This window comes from Nelumbo lutea, chromosome 1 (assembly GCF_056320005.1).
Source record: "Nelumbo lutea isolate HS-2025 chromosome 1, American lotus-T2T, whole genome shotgun sequence".
NCBI classification, from domain to species: Eukaryota; Viridiplantae; Streptophyta; class Magnoliopsida; order Proteales; family Nelumbonaceae; genus Nelumbo; species Nelumbo lutea.
In genome coordinates, this window is record NC_142684.1 from 77,659,824 (window position 1) to 77,669,160 (window position 9,337).

General features: G+C 32.2%; 1 long non-coding RNA gene across 2 annotated transcripts; it reads right to left on the reverse strand.

The window, feature by feature from the left end:
* Positions 1-528: 528 nt before the first annotated feature.
* LOC148875524 (uncharacterized) lies at positions 529-4,367 on the reverse strand. 2 transcript variants are annotated; one of them, XR_016112819.1, is made up of 6 exons: positions 4,039-4,367; positions 3,881-3,933; positions 3,746-3,791; positions 2,176-2,266; positions 794-1,051; positions 529-700 (listed from the first exon to the last, which is right to left on the reverse strand). It is a non-coding gene; the product is annotated as an uncharacterized LOC148875524 (long non-coding RNA). The 2 variants fall into 2 exon arrangements; XR_016112820.1 differs by lacking the exon at positions 529-700 and having other exon boundaries at positions 907-1,044.
* Between the last annotated feature and the right edge of the window lie 4,970 nt (positions 4,368-9,337).

The following is a 9,337-nucleotide window of genomic DNA, read 5'->3' on the forward strand; positions in this document are numbered from 1 at the left end:
CTGCTGTCATGATTGAGTGTATTCCCGTTTATAATTTCTTGCAGTGGTTATATGCCTCCGGAATATGTGATGCATGGGCTGTTATCAGTCAAATCAGATGTCTATAGCTTTGGTGTTTTGCTTTTCGAGATTTTGACGGGAAAAATTAGAACAGCAAGAAGATACAAATAATAATAGTAAAAGCAATAATAGGAGAGACTAACAATAAAATTAAATCGGCTAATCTTGTGGCTTATGGCCGATTGCCACTCTATTTATACTGTGAGAGAGTTCAGATTACAGTAGGATTACAGGAGATAAGAATTGAGGAGTTTTACATTAGCCAAATTAGATGAGAGTTATCTAGGATAGGGTTTATCCTATATGAGAGTTGAGTTATCTGGCTGTTTTCTGTTTATAATTAATGAAAACTTGAGTTGTTAAAAAGCCCAAAAAAAAACTCAGATTGACATGGACTGGCCTCCCCAAGTTGCAATCATGCTAGTAAACATGCATGTATCATGTCTAAGACATTAAAACTATTCCTGCTTTGGAAATTAACATACTTGGTGTCCAAAACCTATCCCAAGCACATTCTTATATATACGTAGCGTACAGTGTTTGTATCAAAACAAGAAGTCCAAGCCATACATAATCCAAGCCTATTAGAACTATATGGGTACAATCATGCAACTGCAAGCATATGGGTACAATCATGCAACTGCAAACATATGGGTACAATCATTAGTTATTATGATTAAGCTAATGAACTGACCTTAATTATGACCTTAAGGACATCAGAACCATGATTTACCACTGTCCTGGCAATTCAGAAGTGAGAGTAAGATCAGTTGTCAGTTGGTCTGTAACTGCTTCAGTTTCTCTGCAACATGCTTCATTGATGGTCTCACAGAAAGTGCCTCCATTGTGCAATTTGATGCCAGGCTTAACATGCCTAATAGATTCTCCTTTGGCCATGCTTCCCACAGCTCTGGTGAGAAAAGCTCAGAAGCACGCCCCTCCACAATCAGCAACTTGCTCCAGGCAACCATATTAAATCCATTCCTGTACTCTGAGAATGATGGATCAAGAAACCTCTTCCAACATATATATTTTTAGGAGATGATTTGAGAGAGAGAGAGAAGTAAGAGTCTTCTGAAGATGATTGAGAACCTTGAACAAGGAGAAGAATAATGGTATATTTATAGGAGATGATTTCACGTCTGCAATGAACTAATTGACCAGGAAGTATATATTGAACTTGCTTTTCCCTTGGTTATAACCAACTTTTAATTGTTTAGTATATGTTTCATTAATAATATTCATTAAGCTTATTTTAGCTTGTGCAAAATAAGACCTAATATCTTGTTTCTTGGTCGTCTAGGATGTGTAGAAACTGTCTTGTTAATTTCCAACATATATATTAACTGTTTATAACTCCAATTTTCGTTGGTCGTGTGGCTCCCATTGAATGGGTCCAACCTAACAGATTGACTGGACAATTAGCTTGATCATGAGCCGTCTTTTTACTGTAGACTTGATTTCTTGGGAAAGATGGGTTGAGTAAATGTCGTTTTGATGAGCAGGTTGTAACCTGCCGTATATATGAAATTCAGTCTTGACTTCCTGAATATATGAAACGTCAGAGTCTGATATATATAGTCACTATATATACAACAGACTCAACCCAGGAGTTTGTGAACATGCATGTTGGCAGACCTTGGAATCCATGCAACAGAATAGAACCTCCCAAAGTGTTTATTAGTGGTCTTGCTTCTTGAACTTGATGCCTCAACTGCCAGGTTCCCCTATAACCACTCTACAATTACCTCTAAATCCTCTTCAATAATCAGATTTCTATAAATTGATCAATGAAATAATAATCAGTTACAATCCTGAAGAAATGAGTTTATAAGGATGAGGACATCAAAAGAAAAAATCTTATGGCTAAACCATAGTGGAATCAAATAGTTAGAAGAAAATCCTCTTCATCTGGTTGACATCATATACAAATTACTAAATCTTGCATACATCGGCCCAGTCAACAACTCATTCATCAGAAACACCACATATTCTACCTTCTCCATCTATAGATCCACTGATGAAAGCATCCATCAGCATTTAGTCAAGTTTAAATAATCCAGTTGGCCCAACAAGGGAAATCTTCATATAAATATCAACAGAATCAAGAATTACCTTTCTCAGTGTGCCAATCAGGAGAAAGTATCTCACCAGTGCCGCCACCACTCCCAAGTCCCAACACCGGCATGAAACCCAGGGAGTCTTTCTGCTCTTGCAAAATCTCATTGTAAGCTTAGCTATGCAGAAGAATTGGTTGCACAGAATAAAGAGATGAAACAAAAGATGATTTAAGACAAATAGGAGATGGAATTAATGTGTAGACTCATAACTAATTTAGAAGTTAGCCAAACATATCATATTTCATAAATTCTAGCCTTTATGAAAACAGAAAATCTAAGGCATCTAGAAGTTAGCCAAAACAGAAATTAGACAGAAGCAAAATAAGCCTAATGAACAAGAAAAGTAAAATGTATCATTCAAAATTTCACCAGTTATGAGCAGAAGTCAAATGACACTCCAATGTTTAGTAGTGATTTCTAGAAAAGAAAGAATCTCAGGGCAATGTATTAATAGATCAAATTGATGCAGTTTCCATTACAAAGATTAATAACTAGTTGTTATCTAGGTATCTGTAATTTGAAAATATAGTGTTTAAGGATTGAGTTAAATTGAGTTTTCAGAATTGCAACTTGGGAAAATAGGATTCATTGCAGAAAAAGAAAAAACATTCTGGTAAAAATAAGAAAATAAGATGAACTAAGAAATAGAAAGAACTAAATTAGGCATTGAGCCTCCAGTGTGTGCTCGGTATCAGTATTGGACCTCCAAAGTGATTGGTATCAAAACTAAATTAGAAAGAACTAAAATGCAAAATTTTACTTTAAAGTTGATATTCTCATGTTTGTGGATCTTACATAAACTTCTTTCCCTTATTGAAATTCTCCTAAACATTCCCCACATTGTAACCATGCCATAATAAAAGAATCCATAACTAACTATTTTTTCTTGATAATAGAAAAACAAAGTACTACATTATCAGCCTAGGTAGCTTCTGAAGATACAACCTTTATTCTAATTTCTAAACATATAATTGTTTCTTGAACTTATTGGACTAGCCAAACTAAATCCTAAAACTAATAAAAATTCTACCTTAAAATGCAAACAACCCATAAATATTATAATTACATCAATGAATAGCTATCAACATTGGTCGCCTTTACAGAATCAGCTTTACAACTTTACATGAACTCTTCTTTACAACAGAATCAGCCTTTACAGAATTATTCCTACTAATAATTGCCCTAGTTGATCACCTACAAGGGGATTCATCATGTTTACCATACAGTCATCTGCACAATTATATGTGAAAATGCTATTTTCCCAGAATCAAATTTTTCAAATTTGATTTGTCATGAGAAAAATTAGATAATGGAACATAGTCAACCAAAAAAGTTGTAATTCCTATGTACCATCTGCTTAAAGATTGAAATTAAGATAACCGAAAATGCTACTCCTGTGTACCAACAGCTTTAGAAAATGAAATGCAATAATCTACTAAACATTTGGCCGGTTAAAGCTGGCTATGATAACCAAATGAAATGATAATACCATTATGACAAGCAAAAAATAAATGAGACAACTACCTGTAATTGAAATAAACATTCAGAGGGTTTGCAGAACATACAATATAAGCAAGCCCAGAATGTTTGATAACTCTGGTTCGATCTTTCCTGAAACAAACAAAAAAAGATAAACATTAAATTGGGCGAGAGAGAAAGGGATATCCTACATTGGGCGAGAGAGAAAGATAAAACATTACTTGAATGTCTTCCCCCTATCTAGCTTGCTCGACCATAGCCAATCTTGCTCGACCTAATGTTCCAATCATGACAAACAGGGAGATTTATAACCTAAATATGCAATCAAAAACCAGTATGAGGGATTTCTAACCTCTACGGATATGGAAATTTTGGTTACCTCAGCGTCTTCACCCTATTTGACTTGTTCGACCACAATGCCCCCGTCTTGCTCGGCCTAAATCGTGACTTGTTCGACCACCACAACGTAAATCTATGAACCAGAAACGAGTGAGTAGGAGGAGAGATTAAAGTCGATCCTCTGATGGTGTTCTAATTCTAGCGGAAGACGAAGAGTGGGAGCAGAGATTAATTTGTAAGGGAGAGTTGAACTATTTGATGGTGTTTGATTGCAGTTGAAGAGGAAGAGTCGGAAGAGAGATGTAGGAAGGGAGAATTGGAATTGGCGCGTTATCATGGAGGGAAAAAGTATAAATTAAACACCATGGCATTCATGGCTGGAAAAGGGAAGTTTTTAATTATGTTTTCTAACAAAATATTAAGATTTATTAGTATGCTAATAAAAAATAGTAATGATTATTTTGATTAGTAACTAAGGTTCTTGTCTTAGAAACTAAAATAAGTTTCTAATTATGGTTAGGGGTGAGAAAAAAAAAACCGAAAAACCAAATCAACTCAAACCGAACCGAAAAATTGGTTAGGTTCGGTTTCAGTTTTGGTGTTTTTTAAAAATCAAAGGTACCGGTTCGGTTTCGGTTAACCAATATAGAAAACCGACGGTTAACTGAACCGATCGGTATACATATATTTCTATTTATTTTATATATATAATTATGTATATTATATATTATATATATTTATGTATATTATATTATATATTTTTTATATTTTTATATATTATAAATTAATAAATATGCATTATATATAAATATATATTATAAAAATTAAAAAACCAAAAAACTGATGAACTGAATCGATGGTTAACCGACTAGCTTTGGTTCAATTCCAATTACCAATTTTCCAAAAATCGGTAGTATTGGTTCGATTCCAAAAATTGCCCCAACCACCGTGAGCCCCCCTAATTATGGTTTCTTGTTTTTTCTTCTGGGTCGCAAGTCACTGGTTTGGCCGATTAGGTCAAGCAAGTCAGATCGTACCGGTGTCTATATATAGTTTGCATACACAATTAGTATGTAACTTGCGACCCAGTAAATGGATCAATTGATTCAACGAACCAACTATTTGGTTTGGTAATTTTTTACCAATCCAATGGGTTTTGGCCTGGGTTTCACTCAAACTAGACCTAGAATCTTGACTATGTAACTATTTGAATGGTTCAACCAACTAAATTAACAACGGGTTGAAAACATTGCTTTGTGCTCAGATATCTAATTGAGATGATCTTTATTTTTTATTTTGCGTAACTTTTTGAGATCTATATATCCTAGGTGCCTTGCCCCACTATTTTCACGAAATAAAACCTTTTTTGGCCCTAAATCACAATTTTTATAATTTTTATAAATAAAAAGATTAAAAATGAATTAAGAATATAAATTAAATATACATATATTACATCTAAAAAATTTTAACCCATCTGACCCAAAACGATCAAACTAGTGACCCATGGCCTAGAGGCAAAAATAGTCCAACCTTCCGGGGGATGCAAATGGTTCAAATCATGATCTGATTTGATTCGAGCTAAATCCAATATATCCTGTTTTGTCAGATTCTGACCTCCACACTTCAGATATTCGGATTAGATCGAATAGAAAATAGGATTTGACTAGAAATTGGATCGGATTTGGATCCCCCGTATCCAATCGATATGTCATTTATTTATTTATATAAATATATATTACACATACATATGTTATTTATTTATTTATATTGAATTTTTGTAAATTTGTTATATTATTTATTTTTTATAAAAAACATGTATATAAATGATGAAAATAGTTGAAATATACTTGCATTTTTTGTTTTGCTTTATTTAAATTGTTATATTTATTTTATTTTAATAAATTATTAAGGTTTGAAAAAAATAAATCAGATCGGATCAGATCCCAAATATCTAATGTCTTGCCCCTAGGTGGTACATTTGTTTGATTATTTGGGTCAAACATGTCAATTACATGTATACATATAAAGTTTAATTTTTGTTTACCTTATATTTATATTTTAATTTTAATTGCTTATTTAGACAAAAAATTTCTAAATATTAGGATCTAAGTTCAATTTAGTGTGTAATTTGTGACCCAAGGACCATGATTGGTTAATGATATCGGTTCATTGATGGTTAACAATTAAAAACCAAACAAATGTTGTGACCCAAGGACCATGATTGGTCTAACCTATTAGACCCAAGACTAGTTAAATTTGTTATCATAGTTGAACTCCAAAAATAGAAATAAAAGTTAAAACTCAAAAGAATTGAGTTTTCTTCCCGTTTTTTCATTTTTCTATATTTATAACATCTCAACCATTATATTTAAGTATTTAATATAATTGTTACATGTTTTCTTCAATTTTTTATATTGTATTATCTTATTTAATAATTTTTTGTATATGATTATTTTAAATTTTGATTAATTAATTACTTGGTTGTCCAATAATCAAATCATTGTAGTTAATTCAAGCTTGACTCATTAAAATAAATTTTTGTTATTTATTCCATTTGTTGATGTATTAAATATGTTTATAACTACAATTTTCAATGATTGTTGCTAAAGATTCAATGGCATTATACACGTCACTTTCCAATTCGCTGATTTAACAATTGGATATTCAATAAGTAAACAATCGTAAGCTTTGATTTCAATTCATTGCTTTAGCAACAGTTAAAAATAAAATGAGCAACAATTAGGTAACTTTTGTTGCCAATTCATTCGATTTAGCAACAATGTTGATCAATTGTTGCTAATGTTTATTTTTGGCAACAACCATTTAGAACTGTAATGAAGTCTTTGTTGTCAAAGGTCAATTTTCTTGTAGTGGTGGAATTCCACCTATTTGATACTTCATGCTGCTATAGGCTATAAGGATGTTTTTTTCTCGTTTAAAGCAACGATATCCATTATACAAATGTGTGCCATTTGAGAGTAATTCGGAAATGGCAAAAGAATTTTGTAAGAAGTTGAAAGTGTTTTATAATGTGACTGAGTTGTTCTCTGAGACCAAATATCCTACAACTAATCTTTATTTCCCTAAAATTTGTGAGATTAAGTTAGCTTTGAGGTGGTGGCTTAATTGCGGGCATGATGGCATAAAATTAATGGCATAAAAAAAGACATCCAAGCTTGACAAGTATTGGTGTGAAATTCATAGTATTATGGCTGTAGCTATTGTCTTAAATCCTAGATACAAGTTGACATTATTGGAATATTAATATAAACTTATTTATAAACAAACTACATATTTAGATGGAATTAGAAAAGTCCAAAAAAATTTGTGTTAACTCGGTTACTCAGTATCAATCAAAATCTAGAGTGGAAGCTATGAGTTCAAACCTTCAATGGTTACGACTTCTCAATTAGGGATTGCTACTATTGATGAGTTGGATGACATGTGTAACTATAACTTGTATGTGGCTTCAAAGAGTAATGTTGCATATGTTAAGTCCGAGTTAGATCATTATTTGGAAGAACCTGTTATACCTAGAATGGTTGATTTTAACATATTGGAGTGGTGAAAGATAACTGGGATTAGGTATCCTACTTTGCAATTGATTGCTAAAGATGTCTTGGCTATTCCAGTGGATCAGAATCTGCTTTTAGTAGTAATGGAAGATTTGTTAGCCCACATCATAGCAGGCTTCATCCAGATACATTAGAGGCATTAATGTGTGCACAAGATTGATTATGGGCTGAAATACAAGGTATTTAAGTATTTTATTATAATTATTTAAAAAAATTATATATTTTATAGAATGCATGGATAATTAAATTGAATTGTTTTTTATCAGATTCTTGTTCCGCTACTCATTTGGGATGTTACACTTTTTAAAGATATGGATATAAATGAGGTATATTAAAATTTGTGTTTTCTATGCTATCTTTATTTTTTTGTCACCTCTTTAAGTATATTAAATTTAATTAATAATGATTAAACAAAATGTATGATTTTATAATATTGTAGGACAAAGAATCATTTTGCGACAATGCTTCAAGTTGAAAGGTAGTTTTTGAAGAAAGTAAGATTACATGGAGATGTTAAACACTTGAGTTGATTAGTTTCGCATGGCTAATTAAAAGTATGCTTTTATATTTCTTGAGACTTTGAGTAAATGTGTTTATTTCTTAATTAGTTTATTAGTTTCGTATGGCTTAATTGTTTCTTTTGACATTTAAATATTTATACATTTATTTTTTTTCAAACTATTGTTATTTTGTTTGAGTTTAAGACGAATTTAATATTGGAACATGAATTCCTTTCTTTTCCATGTAAACTCCTGTATTTGAAAGTTATTGATAGACCCACAATTCCGAATGCTAATTGGAACTTTCTAGTTCATATTTGGTGGTCCTCTCCTATTAATAATAATCAAATTCTGTTTTGAAGAATCCTTTTAATATGCCAAAATATGCCAAAAGTTTAAGGTTTGAAAGTTATTGACCAAAACTCGTGTCATGCTTTTAATGTAAGAGGGAGCAAGAATCTTTTTAATAATGCCAATATATGTTTATGGAAAAAATTCAGTCGGCTAAATTTAAGGTTTGGCGTGTTTTTGGGAAAAAGTCCAAACGATCTTGATTGCATGGTTGTCAATGAGTATTTGACCTTAATAGTTAAATGATGTAATTTACTTTGACCTTAGTAGGTTATATATAGTAAGAGGATTGGCGGGGTGTGGGGACCCTACGGGGATGGGGATCCTCACGGGTACTGGGACGGGGATAGTCTTGTCTCCATTAGCAGGTACGGGGATAGGTTTTTTCTCAAGGATGGGGAGTGGCTCCCTGTCCATACCCTGCCCCATTGCAATTCCTATAGCAGATGTTGACAATCTACAAGTTAGAACTGAATACCAAGGTTCTTATCAAGTCAAGATTAGTAATGGCACATGTTTGATTATAAATAATACATGATCGACTTCTTTAATTTGCAATGATAATCAATTTAGTTTGAAGAATCTTTTTCATGTTCATTCTTTATTAAGAATTTACTCTCTGTAAGTAAATTTACAAAGAATAATAATCTGATTTTTGAATTTCATCTAGATTTCTTTGTCTTGAAGAATCATATAGGGAGAGTTTTACTTTGAGGACCCAGTAGAGATAGACTATATCAATTTCTTGGAATAGTTCATCAAAGACAGAAAACTTGGAAGCCTTTGTTGGTGAGAAAACATCCTTGGCAAAGTGGCATTAATGACTTGGTCATGCTTCCCTAAGAGTTGTGAAAAATATTAATTTTAAATTTGGTTTACCTTATTCTGGATCTCTTAATTGTCTTTTTGTGTG